At 41.0% G+C, this 23,033-nt stretch overlaps 1 protein-coding gene across 23 annotated transcripts in view; it reads right to left on the bottom strand.

The window, feature by feature from the left end:
* The window catches only part of LOC111070546 (poly(rC)-binding protein 3), an 83,058-nt gene that overhangs the window by 35,464 nt on the left and 24,561 nt on the right, over positions 1–23,033 (bottom strand). For 20 of the 23 annotated variants that reach the window (XM_022361170.2, XM_022361172.2, XM_022361173.2 and 17 more), the window contains exons 2-3: positions 19,740–19,773; positions 5,228–5,272 (exon numbers count right to left, since the gene is read on the bottom strand). The exons of 1 other annotated variant lie outside the window; for it this stretch is intronic. The gene's annotated coding sequence lies outside the window, so the exon portion shown is untranslated. Of the gene's footprint in view, positions 1–5,227; positions 5,273–13,917; positions 13,957–14,153; positions 14,300–19,739; positions 19,774–23,033 lie in introns of those variants that run through there. 2 more of the 23 variants (XM_022361164.2, XM_022361163.2) reach the window with 2 other exon arrangements.

The raw sequence follows: 23,033 nt of genomic DNA, 5'->3' as shown, positions 1-23,033 counted from the left end.
AGCGACGCAGACTGCAGCTGCAGCTGCAGACTGCAGAATGCAACTGCAGGCTAAAGCTGAAGCTAAAGCTAAAGCAGCGACGCGTCGCCTTGGTGCTGCATGCGCGACGGCGCATATAAATTTTGTGTTCTTTTTTGAGTGGTCTAGGAACTTTTACGCCGCTTTCCGAGTGGCATGCAACCCAACAATGGTGCACATGGATGAGCGGCGGGGGCCCTCCCCGCCCTGGGTTTGTTGGGAGCACAAAGAAGAGACCTAGACATGCGACACAGTGGAGCACATAAATTATCAAGTGTGGGAAAACGATGTACAAGTGTAATTTTAACAGTTCAAAAATTTATGTTTCAATTATGATTTGTGTCACGGCAATAAACTGGTTTATAATTTAAATTTTATTATAATTTATATTTTTTGTAAGGTATCTCCCAGGTATAGTCCCACTGTACATATGTATGTATATATAGTGGTAGCAACAGAAATGCCTAGGCTTCTTTCTGTCTACAGTTGTCCTCTCTTTCCTCTACCTGCCTGGGGGCCTGTTACTCTCCCATTCTCTCTCTCTCTCTCTCCCTCTCTCTCTGGCTCTGTGAATGCCAGGAATACCGGACGGCCCATGTTCTTTTCTCTCCACTGCGCTGCTGCATTTCTACCTCTCCTGGCTGGGGGCTGGGGGCTTTTGTGTCGAGTGCACAACAAATATTGTCGCCGGATAGGTCGGGAAATCAACGCACTAAGCACACTCCGCCCGCCCCCCCCCCTCAGCACTGCACCATTCCCGTATGGCCGACGCTTGCGGGGACAGCGTGCGAGCAAGACAACAACACAAAGTAAATAGTAAACCGAAATAGTTTGCAGGCCAAAGTAAAAATGCTAAAGCAAAAGCAAAACGCAATAAAAATAGAATGCAAAAAACAGCTTTTTATCTCTCTCTCACACACATGCTCTCTACTACTCCGGCTCTCTTTTGTGGTTACTTTTCGCTGAAGTTAAACTAAAGCTGCAAATTAAATGCAACAGAAGAGACAAAGCAGCAGAAGAAGCGCACCAGAAAGAGTAGATGAAAAGTCAGTCATCTCCTCCCCGCACATGGTTAAGGGGCTCTATAAATACACACAAATGTACACATTTACACAGATATAGCTAAAAGCTATGGCTATGTGGCTATATAGCATTTATAAACTGATTAAATGAGTCAAAGAACCGGCAGGCTACGACTAGGACCATAAATTGATAAGCAATCGCAACAAAGAGATTAATCAGCACTCTGTTCAAGGGGTGGGTGTTTTATGGGTGGCATACAACAGCGTTAAATGTGTAGCAATAGTGCACGATAATTACACTGTCTAACCAAAACAAAATGTCATTAACGAAAGTGATTTACTCTGCCCATTCTCCGAAGAGAAAGAGAAATAAAAAGCACATGTGATAAGCGCACTGTAAAAAGTGAAAACGATCCACAGAAAGTCAGCGATCTATCCATTTATCGATAAGTAATCAGTATGTAAATATGTACTTCAGTTTCTAGCCAGCCAAACCGAGTAGAGAACACTCAACAAATTTCTCAAGCATGACCAAGAAGCGCCTTCATTATGCAATATAGGAAGGTCAAACGCCAGTGACCTTGAAGTGAGCGCATCGCTCCACAAAGAGTTCACAGGTCAATCGTTAATCCCTCTCCCCCATTGCATATCAACTACAAATGCAAAATTATTCCAAACAACCGTCAGGGAGCGAGCGAGCAAAAAAAAGGCAGATTAACAAATTGTGTATGTTAAAAATAACAAAAAAAAAAATGAACCAAAATTAAATCAAAATGCAGCAAATAAACACACACACAGATAGCAACAACAAAAGCAATCACGGGGAAGGAAGGAAAGAGCAGACACAGCAAAATGCGGGCAATGAACGCTTGATATACGCAAAAAAAAAAACACCGAAGAAACAACAAGCAGCGAAGAAGCAAACGAAGAAGAACCAACGAAACGTACACACAGCCATGGACAGACTGACTGCACATGTGGGAAGAAAGAGGAAGGAAGATGGAGATGGAGATAGAGATGTTGATGGTGGGGTACAGAGGAAAAGCTAAGCATTTGATTGGGTTCGCAATAGAATAGTAGGGAGGAATAACAAACAAGAGAAACATTCAATCGGATCGGTTCTTGATATGGGATTATGATGATAATATATTTTATAACGATTCGTTGTTTAAAAGCTCAAGTTATTAAAATTTTCAGTGGCCAGTTCCTGGCACTTGTATGCTGTCAGTGCAGTAGAACCGAACAGTCTGTATGTACATAAATACACTTAAATAATATGTACATATGTATATAATTTTTGGCCAAGGAAAAGTGCTCATGTTCCACTTGGCGTATGAGTAATACTTATTTCAAAAGGAGAGGATATATGTATAAAAGGGGAAATCTCCAACTGGTTTGCTGTGAAAAGTTCAAAGCGGCAATGAAGGAAAATATCATAGTTCGAAGCACTAGTATTTTTCGGTCAGATCTCTCTCTCTCTCTCTCTCTCTCTCTTTCTGTCCAGATGAAGGTCTTCTGCTTAGCTGGCTCACTCTCGAGTTGCTCCATTTTCGGATTTGCTATCCAATTACCTTGTCACGTATACAGCAATAACAACAGTAAGGAAATCCCTTAAATAATTCACATTTCACTCTCCATCTATCTCTTTCTCTTTCTCACTCTCTCTGTATCTTACTTATTCCTCCTCCTTTGCTCTGTAAAAGTCAAACTATCAATTACAATTATGTGTACAAACGAGACAACAATGCAATTGCAAATAGATACTCGATGCTCGCAGATACAGATACCACTAGCTCGGACAGATACATAGATACTCGAACAGGGCAACAGCAGCAGCAGCAGCAGCAGCAAACAATTAGCCAGAAGTCAGCAGAGCACAAAAGCCTTAAGCTCGCAACTAAATCGAAATGAGTGAACCAGAGAGAGAAACCGAGAGACCCACGGCCCAGGGGGGGCGGTGGACAGATAGTCAGACAGACACATGTGCCAATTTTGAAAATCGAGATACACACTCACACACAGTCCATTGATATAAACAGGCGGTGGAGGTGAGGCGGAAAGTGGCTGTACGTTCAAAATGGGGCTTGACCCAAGAGCCACAGAATCTCCCCACAGCCGAAAGAGAGAATTGGAGGCACCTAGGAACATGACTAAGCAGAGTAAATGAGTGAAGAACATTTTGTACATCTTACAGCTACATCGGGCGTATTTTTTTGGGTAAAGTTTGGATCCCCCGTAATTATTTTACAACTCTATTTATAATGATCCAAGGAAGTAGAATACTTTTTTGACAATCTAAAGAACATTGCCTTTGTCTGATCTGATATGTATATATAATGTACATATGTATGTATATAACCTTCGATGCACTCGATAAAGCCAACTGCTTTTCTTGTTTTTCCCTCAATATTATTAACAAGACTCAAAAGAGACAGAGAGCGACAGAGAGAGAGAGAGAGAGATAGATAGAGTGGGAATACAACAAAAGATACACAGAGTAAAGAGGGAGAGAGAGCGAGCGAGAACAAGACTTGTGGATAGGTAACAACAATTACGCTTCAATGCATCTATAAGATATTGTATCTGTACTGCATGCATGTGCTGCCTGTGGGCTGTATCTGTATCTGTCTCTCTCTGGCGCTTTTGTGTGCGCGTCTCCCCACCCCCCATTCCCCTCACCCTTCCCTTTCCTTTTCCCCTATTTAGATAGCTTTTTGCTTGTTGAAGAAACTTGTACAAGAGAAGCTGCTGTAGATGTATCTGTATCTGAGTATCTGCAACCGGACAAAACGAAACGCAGAGCAGATGCATCCTCCCTACCGCCTACCTCCGCACTGTCTATGCAAAACGACATTTCCCCCTCCACAAAAGGGGGCTTGATAAGATAAGAATGGCTGACACTTCCCCTTCCCTCCACCCCCCCGCTGTTGAGTAGGAAAAACATTGACAACTTTTCTATTAACGGACCGTGCAATGTAAAAAGAAGCAGCAAAGGCAGCCAGCAAGTATCTCTCAGTACGTTTTGTATCTACACAAAGAAAGCCTCCACACAAGAGAAAAATATGAGTTGGGTGGGGGGAGAGAAGGCTCTCTCCATCTCTCTCTCTCTCTCTCTCACTCTGTGTGTATAAGATGCAATGAGGCGGCACAACGCAGCTACAAAAAGTCTGCAATTGATTGCAGCAAAAGTTAAGTAGATTATGATGGAAAACTTTTGGGGGTGCGACAGGGGGGAGTGGCAGGAGACAGGAGGAGGCTCTGCTGCTGCCATGATACGACGAGTTTTGTGCCGCTGCCGTATAACCACGAGCTGCTGTAGCGAAAACTTTTTCCGAATCCAAAAAGAAACAGAAAAACACACACGTACGTACACACAGGAAAAACTAGTTTTTTCTCCAGCAGAGAAAAATGAATTTTCTTTCGTTTCAACCATTTTTCTTAGATATTTATTTGTGAGCCATCATCAAAGTTGGATGCCATCTCTTTAATGCCAGCCAGATGCGACCACAAGGAGGGGAGGAAAATTGGCAACTTCCTCTCTCTCTCTCTCTGGCTGTAAAGTCTGGCCTCGACGGAAATGGTTAACCAACTAAACTCCCGTCTGGAATCACTGTTATCTCTGTTAACTTGATTTTTTTTAATATTGATTCCACTTCTAGTTTCTAGCCAAGAATTATGAAAAACGAATTGAGTTTTGGGCGTAAGGTTCAGTGAACCAAAGAAAAGGAAGTGGAGGGCAGTTCTCTGGGAGAGAGAAATTACGTTAAAGCATAGGATCTATCAGAATGTTCTACAGTCCAGAGAAAGCAATTCTCACTAGGAAGAAAGACAATAAAAAATAAAATTAAAATAAAAGAAGATAAAAATTAATTCCAAGCGAGGGAGGGAGAACTACTCGCGCACATTCCAGTCGCATTACAAAATTTCGTGTTTCCCCAAGCAAAAAAAATCCCAATCCCAACCGGAGTAATCGTTGATCTTGGGTGTTCTTTGGGGGTCCCATTGTTCTTCCAAGATCGTTCTGTGCCCCCTCCCCTTCCGTTATGGATTGCCCGCCAACGATTGGGGAAGATTGATTCCGTAATTACGAAAAACATCTGCTGCCGTGAAAAACAGTTCATTTTGACGCCCCCCCAAAATCTACTACACGGTCAGCATTTTTATGACCCACTAAAACAAAAACTTACACGAAAATTCTTTAGAGAGGGGAAAATCAATGCCCAGACACGTACCTGAAAGAAAGAGAGAGAGAAATGAGAATGAATACAACATTTATAAAGAATTTAAATAAATAAATAGATTGCGTAGGGAAATGCACTGCTGTCTGGGATACTCTCCCAATAATTACCCACTAAATGCTAAATGCAGTAAATAATTTGTTCAACTTAAGGGAAGACTTTCTGTCCTATGCGTTCCTCGCATCTCAAAGATAAACAAACTCTCTGGGCCGCCAAAAGATGAATTTATTGGGTATTTCTTTTCAAACAGCTGTTGGAAAAACCATTTTCAATGTTTAGTTTCGTTTAGACAGGAAATGGAAATGGAAAATTACTCAATAATGGAATCTAGAAGGAAGGAGGTTCGATGGGGGGGTAGCACCAGGAAGCTGCTCAGACATTCTCTCTCCGTCACATTCCTATGCAGATTTAATGGAACCGGTAGAACCAACATCAGGATGGGAGCAGGATACCCTTGAACGGGCACGTATCAATCGGGTATATGCATTTCCTCAATGGTTTTATGGCATAAGTCAGCTGTTTGCCGTCTCTGATACAGAGCTACTACTGTATCTGGTATCTGTATCTGGTTTAACGAGCCGCCGCGCCTGTTCCTTGACGTCACTTTGAGCCGCCAAAAAAAAAAAACGGAACTGGTAGCCAAACCCCACTAAAAAAAATACAAAAACAAAAGACAGATGATGATGAACATTAAAGTAAACCAGCACAGCAGGTAGTCATTTATTCAGTCAGTCAATGATTCAGTCATTCATTCATTCACTCCATCTCAAAATGGTCAAGTGGGGCAGCAGCAGCAGCACCAGACAACTCCAAAAATACAAAAAAAAAAATATAAACCGGACGCAACTTCGTCTCTGCCTTAATTGCTTGAGTAAACTTTTATTGAGTAGCTCTGCTCTGCTCTCTGCTCTTCACTTCGCGTCTCGCATGTCAAACATAAATAGAAAACACAAATGAAAACAGCTAATAAATGGGAAGACTGCGGAGGGAGATACCCTTCTTCCAGACAATCAAGTGTCGCAGGAATGTTTATAATGATTTTATTTCAAACAAAATTTGAGTTAGAAGGACCCTTAAAAGTGTGACGTGAGATCTATCACAGCTTGACAAAAATCAATCGTTTCGATTCCATCAGAAGATATATAATTTTTTTATAATATAATATATAAACGAATAATCGTATAATTTTCTGTTCTTGGGCAGGGACTGTACAAAATATCTTTCACTCAAAAAAGTACAAGAATAGTCGAGTATTTTCTCTTAAGTGTAATGAAAATATCCCCCGACAATATCACCCTCTTGAGAGTTGTCGAAATATCCCCCTCCTTATATGCCAATGCCAAACTTTGAGATTAAAATCGTAATTACCCCATTTTATAGAGAGGGTATATAATTATGAAGAAGAAATCCAAATCATGCTCAGAGCCCCACCACCATGTGGGTCACAGAGAGAAACAATAAAATACGATTGTACATAATGTTGTATATAAAATAATAATTAAAAAATCGCATGTCTGACAGAATTTTTGACAAATTGTTGCCCCCGCGCAAAAATCACGGAAAGTTAATGAACTTGGGGGGACGGACGCCCGAGCGAGCTGGAGATAAAGAGAGAGGGAGAATCCCCACAATCCACAAAGCTAATGATAATGCCACAGCACACACACACACATACACACACCAGCAGATACAGATACAGTTACGCAGCAGCAGATAGACATCTGTATCTGTGACTGTTTATAAAAAGCGCGTGCTGCCCCTCGCATAAAAAGATTTATCATCCAAAACTGTTCCGTCCAACCGTCCGTCCAACTTTGTCTATGAATGAAAATGCCGACAAATAAACAATAAAAAAAAAAACAAAAGGAAAAGCAAAAAAAAGCAACAAACACAAATTTTAGTTTACTTCATCAAAAGCAAAATGGAAAAACATTTGAAACGAAATAAACGGCAAACAGAAGGCGTTTTTAGAGAGCGGAGAGAGGCACGGCACATCATAATTGTTTATCAAATAAAAAATTAACTGGAGAGAGGCAGACAGCAAAACGCTGTGTCTCTCTCTCTCTCTTTCTTTCTCTCTTTTTTCTCTCTGTGGGCGATGCGTCAGACCCGTGTTTAGATAATTAATGGAATGGACTGAGCGGTACGGGAGGGGCCGGCAAAAAGTGTTTACATTAAAACAATGGAAACATCATCGGCAAATAATTGCAACAACAACAAAGAGTTCACGCGAAAAGGTTAAGAATGCCGTCGAAAAAGTGACGCGAAAATAAATGCGAGATACGAGAGAGAAATGGAGGGATATAAACAAGAGAAAACGATCAGAAATGGAGGGATAAAAGGAGTTGACATGGAAATATAAAGGGAGGAAGAAAATTAATGGAATATACATACATATATAGAAGGCGAAATGAGGATAAATGGAAGAGGGAATGTAAAGAGTTGAAGAAAATACTTGAAAGTAAACAAATTTCAATAGGAAAATTGAAAAATATTCTGCACAAAATGTAATATAAGTCCCCGCTTTTGAAATATTTAATCAATCAAAATTCCATGAATAAATTCTGTGTCAGGATTCTGCACAAAATTTGTGTTTATCTTTTAAGCTTAACGTTTTCCACGTTTTTTCAATAAATATCTGTGCTGTTTAGAGAGAATATAATAGAATTATCTGGACTGAAGATTAATTTTGGCATGCATTTTTTTTCATTTTTATTAAACTTCCAATTTCTAACAATATTTCTACAGAAAAATCATTTCTCCAGTGGAAAATTTCTACCTAAAAAAAGTATTAAACAAGCTCTCGCTATAACTCTTTAGTTATAACTTTTCATAGTGAATTGTCCCTAAAACTTAAAACAACTGCATCAAACTTAATCCACCAAACGTGCCCCAAATTCTGTACTAAATTATTTTTCCATTGAAATAAATCAAATAAATCATCCGCAAAAAGGAACAAAAACATTTCATAAACTCTAAAATTCCAATAAACAAAGTTAAAATAATAGTGTTACAAATAGTGAGTTATTTTATTACTCTTAAACAAATAATAAATAATTTCATTAGAAAAGCAAACCAAATACGAGCGCAAGTTAATCCCCAACAATCGCCAGTGATATATTTCCAGTACGCTATAATGAACTATTAATCATCAGATTGCCTTTATAATAAAACCCAACGCCCAGCAATTGAAATGTTCTCATCTTCCCCGGCACACAGCTCGTTCCACCTAAACGCTGCTCATTTGCTCCACCGAGAACAGCGGCAGGCAGCAAGCAGCCGCCAGCCCACACATTCATTGCAGGGGCAGTTTAACTTAATAAAATTGTTGCTACGAGTGAATATATTTTTTGTATACTATTTTGATCAGGGGGAATCTCGGGCGAACAAGAGATATTCCCCCCTCCACTCGACGATCGGTCGGCGATCGGTGTGCGATTTGCATAAACAGGTCGGCCGCTGCTGTTGCTGTTGCTGCTGTCTTTCGACCCGTTTAGAATTTGTTTAATTTGCTGACGTGCCAAAAGATTTGCTTCCATATCGATGTATCTGTGAGATACATCGTGTATTTTTGGAGCAGCAGCAGCAAAAGTGCGAACGCGATTGATACGTTGACATTTCAAATGAGACGGCGGCGGAGCCGTATCTCTCTCGACTGAATGCAGCAAAAATAAGTATCCAAGTGTCTGTATATGTGTGTATCTGTATCTGAGCAATGCAACCAGCGACAAATTGGAGATATCTCTTGCGCAGGAAAAACTCTTGAGCATTTTTCTGCTACGACCGGAGTCTGTATGTTTTCGGGCCAAATAAGGCCCCCACAACGATCCACCGAAATGGTCATAGCCGCTTGCCTCTTTTCTCTCTATGGAAAAATCAATGATGGCTGGTTGCTTCGAGGCCTTTTTTGTGGTTGCTTCAACGATGTTTGCACATCCATGGAGGCTTTGTTGTAGTGTGGTAATTAGCAAAACAAAACAAAAAAAGTAACAGCCTACGAAATTCCTAGAAATGGTCATGCCACTGGATGGATGGATTGTCTGCAAGTATCTCTGCTGCTGGATAGATGCTGGATGGATAGATGATGCATTCTGTAGATGCGTTTTTGATTAGCACAAATTATGTCCGCTCACACACATTACATTCCGTAGATGCATTCTCCCAAGTCATCTGACTTTTCCTGCCAGTATATCTGTGTATCTGTCGGAACTTATTAAATTTCACATGTTTCTTTTTCGGTCGCATAGTAGAACTGGTTCCCCCTCACATTGCAGATACATTTTGAGATGCAAATCAAACTGGTTGAAAGATTCAATGAGTTCAGATTGCGCATATTTTAGGATTGCGGATTGACTAGATACTTGAATCAGTTTTAGAATTGATAAATACTTCCTTGGTCAAATGACGGGTGTATTTTGCATGAGTTGACAGTCATATTTCATGGAGCAAAGTAGCTGCGTCTGGATAAACATTGGATACGGCTTAGACTGGACTACTAAATGATATGCAACCCGTTCTAACGATTATCTTTTGATTAGCAGATGCACTTAACAAGTAAAAGATATCTGAGATACTTTTCAGCAGTGATTAAGCAGAATTCACCAACAGTAGATACATTTAAGAAGCAAAAGGGACAAGATAAATTAAAAAAAAACACATCCTCATCTCAACCCCAAAAGATAATTATTCAACGTTCATTTAAATATCATATATTGCAGCAGTAAAAAGCGCTTTTAAAATGTACCTTACAGATACTCCTTCCGCATATTAAATACCCTGTTGCCCACAAAAGATACTTGCATTTTTAGCTCTCTTTTTTTTTGTGCTTTTCAACCTTCATTCCTCACAGATACATGTATTCCCCCCGTCAATCCAGATACGTTTTACTCTCAACCACACCATTCCTCCTCACGCTTCCCCGTCAAAAGTAACTTCCTGCCACATACAAGAGCTGCCCCAAGAGTCGGCCGAGGAGTCCTTCACTCCTTTGACAAATCCGACAGCTGGCCCGAAACTGGAGAAAAAAAGCAAAGAGGAGTCGCAAAGAGCACACGAAAGAGTATCTCCAACCCCCAAAAAACGTAGCTCGACAACATAAAGCTTATGCTGCCACAGCCAAAAGGGGGTGGCAGAGAGAGAGAGAGAGGGAGAGAAAGGAACGCGCAGTCATTATCAAAGCCCTTCAAGGTCCCAGAGATTTTTATGTTCAGGACACGCACACACATACACACACACCACTCAACGGGAGCGAAGGGAGTGGGAGTGTGTGGGGGGCTGCAGGGGGTCTCCATATATTTCATGAAAATTAGGAGAACCAGGAAAGCAGGCACAGGGAGGCTATACAGAATGTGGCCATAAATAAATGGTCTCGTTTACGACTTTGGACATTAACCTGTTAAATTTCTAATGTGTGTGTGGATGTGCAACACCCGCCCCCCTAAAAGGCACTGCCTACCGAATACTGACTGCTGCCTGCTGGTTTCTCCCAGAAGGATTCGCCAGCGCTTTTGCATATTTAAGCAGCCTCAGCAGAAGGAAAAGCCTTGGATAATCTAACATACTAATGTGTGCGAGAGTGGTGCCCACAGAACACAGAAGCCGCCAGAATAGGCCCACAGACCAGAGACTCGGGGATCCATTTCTCACTCGCTCGAGTTCCAGCAGAGGCCCCAAACAAAATCAATAATGATTACATTTCCCTTGCATACAATATTTCAGCCAGCCAAACCCACCCGAGCCGGTTGGGCGGTTAGGGTGTGGGTTAAATGACATTTGGTGGCATACGCCAATTGGTTGGCAGGTCAGGTGGTTGCCTCTACCCCTATTACCCTGCTGCCCCCAAGGAGAGTGTGAAATGACAAAAGACGGAAAAGCGGTTAAGTGGCAAGGCAGTCAGCAGCAGCAGCACCACCACCAGAAGCCAAAAGCCAGCAGAACCAGAGCCAAAAGCTCTACAGAAAAGCCTATGACCACTTTTGCAACGACAGTAGAGACTCAAACAGAAGTCTAGCAAAGCGAAACAATATCTAGAATACCCTTTCGATACCTGCTTCTTTCTGTGTGACATATTATCTCAAAAATAGTATCTCAAGAAAGGAAACAGAAAACGATGCTGGTGCTGATATTCAAGAATATCCTCACTCTCGCTCGCTCATGCATACCCCCTCTCTCTCCACCTCATGGTATCCATAATTCCAATCACTGCTTAGCGTGTGTGCACTGTACTGTCTCCCCCCTTTCTCCCAGCAAAACGGGTTGAGTGCTTTTGGCTCTGGTGGGGCTTCGAAGCAAAAGAAATGCAGTGCATGGACTGCACCACCGGCAACAACAACAGCCCCAGCAGCGGCGGCGGCGGCGGCATAAGCAGAAGCAGAAGATGGCGGTGAAGAAGAGAATTGCAATAAGTGGCGTGCAGGGTCAACGATAAGAGGAGAGCGGGTGAGACGAAGACGCCACTCAATGCAGTCAACGGCCTACAGACGACGCTGACGCTGGCGACGGCGACGACGACGACTTAGCGACGCTGGAATCCTAGTCCAACCAGTTAGAAAATGCAGGCAGAGGCAGACAGAGGCAAGAAAGTGCAACAAAGTACAGACCTCAATCTGCACATACAAACGCACACACACACACTGATAGACACCCCCTTTGCCAGCCACCCACCTCTCTCTCATGACAGGTTGAAATCCAACGCAGCAGAACGAACGGAACGAAACGAAACGAAGCGGAGGCAATAGGAAGAGGAATGAGCGAAGCGACAGAGCAAAGTAAATGAGAAATAGCAAAGAAAATGCACACAGAAAGCACAAAAGCAGCAACAACAAAGCAAAAGGCATGGCAAAACTTTGATGACGTTGACGACTGAGGAGACGGAGCAACGGCGACGTCGCTGGCGACAAAGCACATGAACAAAATAGGCAGAGTGCGAAAAATGTACACGAAAAGGAAATGCAACATAAAGCCCAAACATGAAATGAGAAATGGGGGGGTGGGAGCAAGAAGAGCAAGCCGAGATTGAGCGAGACCACTAGAGGGTTTTCATTCACACCATTCACAGAGAGTAAAGATCATTCAAAGAGGAAAAGGAGAGAAGAACACTCTGAGAGATTGAGCGATAAATAAATCAGTCTGATATCATTCACAAAAAAACCGCAAAAAACAGTTGTGGTTTTTAGAAATAGCTGCTAAAAGAAAGAGAAGACTAGTCGGGTAGAATTCACAGCAAATATTAGTTGCGTAATGGATTCTAATTGGCTTTGCAGTACCTGATGAATAATAAATACGTGAATGAAACTAACTGCACTTCCCTCCCCCTCCCACACTCTCAGGTCAACCATGAATGATATGCCGTAACAATAACAAAGCCAACGAGAGAGATATAGAGAGAGTGAACAGTCGTAGACGTGTCCCACAAAGAGAGCGCAAAATTAAAATCTGTCGTCTTCCAGCGCCGCTGCTGCTCAAGTGCATCGAAGCAGCGACAGAGGCAGCGGCAGCGGACGAGACATCGGTTTTTGCGCCTTGAAAAGTAATCACAATTAAATTTCTTATTGGGATGAAGGTACATATATGCATCAACACATTCAAAGGAAGCACACAAGCGCCGGTCCCACACCCTTGTCAACGCCTTGTTTAAGCCGCAAAGAGGAAAATTGCCAAAAATTGATTCGGGAATTCAAAACAACAAAAGAGGGGCAGAAAGAGGGAAACAAAAATTGCGCGCACCGCCAATTAGAAATTATAAATCCAACTGGGCGTCGCTTTACAACACTAAACGTCGCCGCACACACACACACACTCATGCATTCAGAGCCAGTTTGTCTGCAATTGAACAATTGAGCATAAAGAGCGACTTGCGCTCAATTCTAGAGAGCAAGAGAGAGAAAGGGAGAGCAGCGGCGGCAAAGACGCGCGTAAATGAGACGCGTTTTGGTATGGTAGGGTATACAGAGAGCATTTTAGCACTATGCACTTAGTTACTATTAAGGTTCATTCTGAAAAAAACCAAAATCGAATGTCTGATAAGAGTAGTACAACAGGCAGTTGACAAAAAATGGTTATCAGTAATTGTGGTTTTAACACGGTTAATGATTCACACGGTATCCATCCCTCGATCTCTTCACTGCGCCCTTTCAAAAGGAATTAACAATAACAACAGGCAACAAAACGTGAGAAGGCAAATAAGAAAATAACTGAAAAAATAACGACAGAGCTGCCGCCAGCATACAAAAATCAATTTGGAGCGGCGTGGGGCTTGGAGGCGGCGGCCCTTGTGGATGGTGTTGGATCTTGTGGATGCTGTGTGCTGCTGCTGCTTCCATTATTATTTGCTGCACAAAATGTAAAAAAAAACTGTATACACACACACACGTACATTAAGAAACACACTCACACACCCAGGCAAGCAGACAGACGACAGCAACAAACACGCGACGGCTTTTTTTTTGCCGGTTGGGGTAAGAATACAAGGAATAAGAGAAGAGGCGAAGAAAGAGACAGAGCGAGGGCGGAAGGGCGAGCTGAGACTAAGAGAACGCTTAAATTATGCTTAATTTGTTGTTAATCAAACACAAACACATTGGAAGAAAAACGCACGCGGCAAAGTCATTAAAGTAAAAGTAATCAAAGTTTGAGCTCACGTTTTTGTGTTGTTTTTTTGCCGCTGCTTGGAGAACACTACGTTTTTTTTTTAGTAACAATTTCGTTTTGTTTGTGGCTCTCTTTGATGTGTGTACTGGTGTGTTTGTGTGTGTGAGTGAATTGCCGCCTTTGCACTCTTTCTCGCTTGCTTTCCTTTTCTGCTCGTTCGCACACTTTAAATTTGCCGTTTTTAACTTGGATATTACTTTTAATTGCTATTACGAAACTTGCTCACTTTTCACTTGGCTCTTTAGATTTTACTTCACTCTGAACGAAAACCGGAGGCGCAGCAACCGCTCAATTCAAAAGTGTATTTTATCTGAATTGTGAATTCAAAATGTCCGCTACACAACCGCTCTGTGTGAAATAATTTTTTTTTTGCGCTATAAATTTCCTCTTTGCCTAACTTTAGAAGCAGCTTTTAAAATTTCCCCGCTGGGAAATTGCTGAGAAAAAGGGTACGGACAACAGGCAAAAACGGCCGAGAAAAATAGGGGCCCAAGGTAAAATCCACCCCAATTGTTAATATACCATGATTTTGGAACCCATCAAGGCATATTGTTGATCAGATGGCAGGGTGAGGTGTGTAAAAAGTTTTGCCGTTTTAATACGGGGGCTATACCTTGCCATGACCCAGTCGAAAGAGAGCACTCAAAACGCTCTCCGGACTCATTTCTGCGTTTCAATTGTGAGCCACTATCGATAGTATCGATATTTTGATACGTTTTTGGAATGACGCATCAATGAATCTTCATTCCATACGCGTTCCCGTAAGATACATGTTGCTCACACCACGAAAAGTCACCACGAAAGCGCTCTCTTCACCTCTGAAAAGAGAGCAAATTTTGCAAACTCTCGACGAATTGAGAGAAAATTTTGAAAACTCTCCACGAATTGAGAGCGAAAAATCCCCAACGTAAAATCCACCCCATTTGTTAATATACCATGATTTTGAGAAGCATCCAACTCATGTTAAGCACTTAACATTACGGAAACACTCATTTTAATAGAACACGGTGGAAGAATTATTTATTGGATTCGGCTCTTGCACTCACTCAATCACGCTAACATTTTCTGAGAGCGGTATTTGTTTTTGTTGCGCGTTCTTTTGTGTTGGCAGACTATGGTTGTCTCCCTTGCACCGCCAAATGCGCATGGTTTTGCGCATTTTGAGCATTAACATATGAGTGTTAGTTCCTCTTAGTGTGAGTGAATGAGTTGTGTTTTTCTGGTTTGATTCTGAGTACTTTTCACCTAACAGTGCTGCTAGCTAGCATCTTTAAGTGTACCTTAACAGTAATGCACCCAATTTTTTTTTAATTTAAAATTTTTAAATTAAATTTATGTGACGGTAAAGTATACCTACAAGCAGCTTCGTAACCTCCGTAACTGATGAATTTTCAGACAATATAAGGATCTCATTAACGTGGATGTGAAAACCTATCAAATTAAGCAAAAGTTAATCTTATTTGGTATTTTTATTCTTGATTCTTGATCAAATTTTCTGCACAAAGTCTCTCTAACAATTCAACTATCTAAAAATAACTATCCCAGAAAATTGGACCAATCTCGTTTAACGACATATATTTTAATTTTTATTATACCGTAAATTATTAAGGTAAAGCCAGATGTGCGTCAGATGCCCCCGTGGAAAACAGGAAAGGTTTTAACATTTACTTAATTGGAAAATTAACTCTCAATATATGTATATCAGCAAGAAAAATATGTTTATCCGATTAGAGGTGGTTTTTCGGTTAAGGACATAATTTGGCTTATAGATATGAATGAATATATATTTTAAAATTCAGATCTGCACGTCTCATGTTTACCGCATATTTTTTTTTTATTATGAAACAATTTCCTGATAATATATGGAGCGTAGTTATTGCCTTGGGGGAGCAGTAATATTCTCGTATTGCGTGGGCTTAAAAGGTTAACAGGAATTGCATTGCGCACACGTACTCGTACCGCCTCCCTTTCGCTCACTCACCCGCCCACCAACACGTAGAATGCAAATTAATGAGTGGGATTAAAACATAACGGTAAATTGGGTTCAAATTAAATTATGTAATTAATAATACGACAAATAACAGGAAAAACAGCAACAACAAAAGGATTACACACAAATATTTGTAGTTCATTAAAATACAACTAACAGAAAAACAAAACAAAAATGGAAAAACGAATTTCCAATTAGATTCAAACTGCAGTTGGACTTCCCCTCCACTTTTCACCCATCGCTCTGAAGGTCATTCGGGGCCGAATTAGTTTAAAATTGCAGCAAATACCGAAAGCCAAAGGTTTTCCTTGGAACACATCAAATATGAACAAATAATGGAAGAGGTAGAACGGGTAGAATCGGTAGAAGGTGGTGATAGCAGGCTGAGGGGAAGAGCTCTTTTGGGGAAAGCTCAAATTAAAATGGCAACGAAAATTCAACAGAATGTGGAAATGGAGAAAAATAAATGCAATTATAGCTAGGATTGGGTAAAATTGTTGTACAATCTTCTGATTCGTATAATCAAAGAAATTTCCTGAATCTAGAAAATGCGAGTATATTCAGTAATTTAAATAGTTAATTAAAAAACATTCAAAAAGCCAAGGTAGGTTAAAACTATTTAAATGTAAGTGATTTCACGGGTTCTACGAAGGATTCTTTGTGAGTTTCTTTTGAGGGTTCTATGGGTGGATTTAAATGGGGCCACAATTTCAGAAATAATCAAAAATGTTTTACTTTTGCTGTTTCCGCTAAGATAATTTTTGTTTGAAACTTGAGGATTCCATGGAACGGCTAAGGAAAAATGTCTTTGCTTTTGACTATTAAATATTTAAGCTGAATAATATTACAAATTTCTCTAACGCACGTTTAACAAGAAATATATTTCCTAGTTTTTTGATGATTCTCCAAGGGAATTAACCTACTCTGAATTGCTTTTTGGTCTACACAACCTGAGGAAATCTTTGGCTTAGCTTGCATTTATTCAAGCACAAACAAAATGTAAAACAAGGAACTACAATAATTCAAATTATATAATAGAAAGAGAGAAAAGCTGAGAAAAAGCCGAAGCAAGTGGAAGGAATTTTCCACACATAAGCAGAATGCATAAATCCGATTAAAATAGTGCAAAAAGTGTTAAATAATGTGCAAATTCTTGCCCGAAACAGAGGAGGTTTTCGCTTCCACAAACCTTCCACAACCCTCCGAGCTATATGTACATACATACATAGATATATGTAAAAATTTATACTCGTGTCTATTTTTAAATAAATATTTTTGTATCTGTGTGTTGCAGGCGTAAAGGTATCTGAGCAACAAACACAAAAGTCAATTAATTGAATGAAAATAAAAGGAAGACCAAAAGTACAAAAGTTTTTGCATACAAAAACTGCTGGAAAAATCCGCAAAACTACTGTGTAAAAATACCATAAAAGGTTGGGAGGGACTTCGGTCAATGGTGGGCGTGGCATTCACAGAGAGAAAGAGTTGTGGCACTCGGCCTTTGTTCGTCGAGTGTTCGAGTGTGTGTTTGTAAAAACGATAAGTGCAAAACTTAATTAAATTTCATTTCAGGTGGAAAAAAAAATTCAGACAACAACAAAAATGTACCCTTGGAGAAGATGAACCTGATGCTCAGCAAGTGGACAAGCGCCGGCGAGTGGCACTGCCATCGCAGAAGCATCCTCATCCTGTTACAAGTGAAATGCATTAAGCCCCAGAGTTTTAATTAAATTATTGTTAATCTCATTTGCCTGCGTGTGGGTGTGTTATCCCTTTCATTCCCACCTGTACCCCCTGACCCACTCTGGCACTCTCTCACCTGATAAAAAATTAATTGCATTTCCATAACTGAAAACCGAAAAAAAAGAAAAATAAAATCCACGTGAAAAAAAATTTGACATAACCCACAAACACAAATAATTTTCTATGAGAGTGGCGCTTGCAGCGGAGCTGTGTGGGAGTAGCCTCATAGCTGTAAAGCGGAAAATTAGGTCGCTTAAATATTGAATGAACTCTAATTGTCATGAAATGTGGCTAAAATTTTCAATATAACCATCGATTGCCATCGATTTAGAGTGCTTCTTCGTCCTATCCTGCCGCCTCACCATCCCATACCCCACTCTGGGAAGGAAGTCCCTAAATCAACTACATCATCCACTCATTATCCATTGGGATTATGCAAATCGTGCTGTCTATCGGATCACATAATCAATTTAAATTTCAATTCATAAACATTATTGGAGATTGTTTTTTCTGGGTGGGAGAAAAGATGATGCCCAAGAGGAGAGAGATTGAAATTTTAGGATGAAGGTGGATAGAAAGTGAATAGAAGGGAAGTGCATAAGTTAGGGATAATCAGAATCAGGAAAAAGGAAGGAAATTACTTTTAGAACTAGAGTAATAGAAAGGGTTCAGAGAGGCTTAGAGGGCTTAGAGAAAATGGTAGAATGTTAAGAAATTAGCCAAGAACAGATGTAAAAATGTACAATTTAAATAAACGATTGAGGGCCAAATATAGAGGTGCAAAAAGATAGACGGGGGATGGAACGTAGAACAAGCAAAATTTTTTCGAATCGTGGTACAACATTTAAATAAGTTACCGAGGTGGAAACTAGGAGTTACAGCAGGTAATGATAGTACAGAAAAAGATGTATGCATATATTCCATAGACATATTCCAATGAAAATGGTTATAAATGTATCTTACATTTTCTCGAATTATAATTTGCTAACTATTTATTATTCTTTCTATTTAATTGTAATTATTATCTCCACCACACCACAAACTCACAGCCCACCTACAGAAATGCTGTTCGGTAGATGGCATTCACCTTGCATAAGCTTTAAGTTCTTGGGTTCTTAGCATTTAAATGTAAATCTATTTGAGTGAGCCTCTTTCAGTGGCTTAGTGGTTGCTAACTGAAATGGCCAAAGCCGTGCTCAGAGGCAGAGGCGGAGGCGGGCCAAGAAAGCGGCAAGTTCATTTAACTAATAGCCAACAATTTATAACTAGCTCGAGCTGCAGCTGCCCCCCCGTTCCCCGTGCTCCCTCCAAAGGAGGGGACTCAGACGACACACAACTAATGGTCTCTGACCCACCTGAACTTCGGTCTCCTTCGTCTCTTTGAAGCTGCTTTTCCTTTGCCTCAATGCGAATGCAGAGCCCAGACGAACCAGGAAAACTAATCCGCTTAATGTTTTGCCTATCTCTTAAAATATAATATGAGCAGGTCTGGCCAGGACTTGGCTCGGACAGGACAAGTTCCTTATGTCTGCTGTGTGTGCTGGAACTTAGTCAAAGTATTGATAAGCCAAAAAAGAAGTCCAAAAGCCAAAAGACCTCAACTTTTCGCCTTGACAACCCAAAAGGCAAACGCATACGCACGCAAAAAAATGGAAATAAAAGTGTTGAATAGTGCGTGAACAAAAGTTTTCAGAGGGATGAGTGGGGGCAAGGAACTTAAGAACAGTTAAATGGTCCCCACAGGCAACGACAGAGAAGGATGATAATGCGATAAGAAACGAAAGCAGAAACAGGAGCCTGCACAGGTCCTGGTACATGTGTGCGTCTACATGTGAGCCTGTTAATTAACTAAATTGAAGGCAAAACTTTTGTGTCTGTCAAAGAGAGAAAGCCACGACGCCACAAAAAGATGAAGTAGAGGTAGCTAGAGCAGATGAATTCCCCTAACAGATGATACAGATTCAGCAGGAAAAGCATAGACCTTGGAATGCCCTAATTGATTTCCAAGCAAACAATTGGTTATGGGAATATTTCTATCCTAGTTATTGGGTAGCTTGGGTAATTCCAAATGTTACTCACTTTGCAAGTACAAATTATTCGATGGATTGTGGGTCTGTGGGAAAGAAAGATGGAAAGGAAGATGGATATTAATAAAAAGCGATACAAAAAAGAAACGATTAAAGGATAATTGATTCAACATAGAAATAATATATGCCAGTGCATATTTTGTCTACAATTTGCTGTATCTATGCCTTAAGTCAGATACAATTACGAATCTTTGTCATCTTAGAGATCAGTGGAAATATAAATATATCATCTACATAGTAATGTCCATTAATCATTTCGGTAAACCACAACCTCTCCGCACTCCTTCCTCCAGGACCTTCCTTTATTCAATTCCAACATTTCCTTGATTGACTGCTCAGACCATAATTCGCTAAAATGTTTCACCACATGTTCACAGCAACTTCCAAGCACCAGCACCCCGAGCCCCCATTAATTTCCACACAGACTTTCCACACACGCACCTCCCATTAAAGCAACGGTTCCTCCTTCATCGTCCATCCTCCTACCTCATCCTTCTCCTCCCCGTCTATAAAGCTTTAAATGTGCCACACGCAAAGCGCGAGGCCGACAGTTGTGTTGCATACTTTGCTGCGCTCAGGATTCGCATGGAAAATAAGTGCTGGAGTGTGCGTGTGTGTGTGTGGCACGCTTCGTTTGTGTATTTAATTTGCCACAAAATTGTATACACACAACCGACAAAAAAATAAACTTGGCGAGCAGCAAGTTGAAAATGCTGTAAAAGACCAAAAAGGCAACTAAAAAGTTTTTAACCCCAAAAGCAGGAAAGTCAAAATACAAAAAAAAAAATACAAAAAAAGGAAAAACCGAAACCCCTAAAGAGGGATAATATCCGTTGTGGTTTTCGTTGTAGTTTCTACGAGTAAATATATTTGCAGCATTCGCATTTTGTTGCCTGGTTTATGCAAATTTGTTTGACTTGTCTTCACGCCCCACTGGCCTTGGACAGATTAAGAGTTCAATTAAAAACAAATATTTAAACACATTATTTGATATCAATTTATATACATTTTTCTGCACAACAAAAACTGAACTGATAAATGACAGATGGACAGAGAGAATATCCATGGAAAATGTGATAGAAAATTCATTTTGAAATCAATGGAATAAATAATAAATTTCAGTATAATTAAAGGTGTTTTTAATTGAAATTAAGTAAGAAACGATTGCTACGAGTACCATTAGAAAAGGTTGGTAGAATTAATAATATGTTAGATATCTAATGTCGGAAAGTATACATTATAAATGCATCTTTTGTCCATACAGAACATTAATTTTGAACCAATTGAAATGCACCTACAGCTGTCCCTATTCTTTGTCTACTGATTTCCTACACACTTCATAGTCTTCCCAGTGAATTGATCATATTTTGGCATGCCTTAGCAGCTTGTAGACATGCCTACATTTCACTGCAGTCAATCGTATTCAAAATTCTTTCATGAGAAAAGATTTCTCTGTTGAATTTTTGTGCCTACGCCTTTTGGCAATCAATTGTGAGGTCAGCTCATGAATATTTATAAATCAGTTTTATATGTGGCAAAAACCAGAATCAACCCGCCCACCCACACCCCGTGCCCGTGCCCGTGCTGCCACCATTCTGATGGTTATCCCCCTGATAGAAAGGAACCTCAAAAGCAAATTCAATTAACCCTACAGACCGTAGAGAGCATCAGCAAATACACTCAACCAATACAAATACCAGGACGAGACAGACAGAAACCAAATGCTTGCACACCTCCCTTTTGCCACTGTGCCCTTAACCCTTGTTCGTGCTCCTGCAACTCCATTCTGGGCCTCAACTGGACTAAGGCACGCGCCGAGCACTACAAATCCGCTTCAACAGACAAAAATGGAGATAGAAGTGGAGCTGGAGCAGGAGCAGGAGTAGGAGCTGGAGCTGGAGAAATGGTTGATGGTGGGAGATGAGTAGAGCAAAGGATAGAAAAGGGACAGCAACCACAAGGACACAAAGTAACTAATTATCTCGCCTTAACCCCTTGCCGACAGCTTCCTGCTGTGTTTGCTTAGCCCTCGCCGCATCCTCAGCATCCGTTTTGTGGTGGAAAATTCGCATGGACCATCGCACGTGGCTGGGAAAACGATCCAAAACAAAAAACTAGTCAAATTGAATGCAAACTCGATAGATTTTTCACATTTGAGTGGACAATGGGCAGGGGCACCCGCGGGTGGCAAGCGGTAGATAGCCACAAGGGGTAGGAACAAAGCAAAAAACTTTAAATGAAATGTGTCAAACGCCGACACATGCCGCGCGGAAAAGCGTTTTGGGCGAGGGGGAGTCGGTAGGGTGGGTGTTAGACGGTTTGCTGCAGGACATGTCAGATCTTGATTTGCGGAAGGGAAGAGAGAGGTGCGGGTGCTATTCCCAACAATCGATGGATAAATTAATATTTATCGATAACAAACAAAGAACTTTCAGCCCTGGATATTCCACTTCCACTTCGACACACAAAGTCAAACAAGTCTCCCAAAATTGGGGAGCTTTCATCTAGTCTGCATCATCTTCCTGCCGGGCTATACGTACAAGTATGTACATATGTATACTCAAACACAGGCGAGACTTCCATCTCTTCCAAGCGATGGATGGCTAGATGGGATGCCAGCCATTATTTGGACAGCACTCGCAACGGAACGGAACGAAACGACGCACACGAAATGAACATGGCCAACTACTGTTACGGCGGGGGATTTTGCTGGGGCTTATGAGTGTGTGTGTGGGGGATTCCCAGGATAGCAAATGGCACGAGCCATTGAGCTAACGATCAGAATTGTATCTCGCACGCGTTTTTTTGTATCTAAAGCTTATACACGGCCACTGAGCGAAGCGATTGAAGCAACAGCAGCAGCAGAATGTCCAAAGGAAGCCGTTTTCTGGGTCCATTTCTCGCGGTGTACACTGCCGTGCACACTTGGACAATCGAAGCTTGAAATCGTCCCGAACGTTTAACGTCAAATAAAAACCAAGTAAATAATTTAGCAGCAGTGCCAGGAGAAGTGCTCCTCCGACTAGAACAACTTTAGCGTATTTATTTGCAGTTTTCGCATTTTAAGCCGATAAAAGCGGGACGGGGGAGAACAGTGATGCCAGGCACTGTGTGAGTATAGAGATTGTCGGAGGAGGTGTGGGGGTGGGGCGTGTGGCAGAGTACAAAATGACAAGCGTTTGACACAAGCACCGGAATATCCGTCAGTGTGGCGACGATGCGGACGACGCGGTGTCCGGACCAAAAGCACAAGCACAAGCACGAGAATGAGAAGGCAAAAGGGAGT

Source organism: Drosophila obscura, unplaced genomic scaffold (genome assembly GCF_018151105.1).
Source record: "Drosophila obscura isolate BZ-5 IFL unplaced genomic scaffold, ASM1815110v1 contig_170, whole genome shotgun sequence".
Lineage (NCBI taxonomy): Eukaryota > Metazoa > Arthropoda > Insecta > Diptera > Drosophilidae > Drosophila > Drosophila obscura.
The sequence above is the reverse complement of the archived record's forward strand: the minus strand, read 5'-3'. Positions and strand labels throughout refer to the sequence as shown.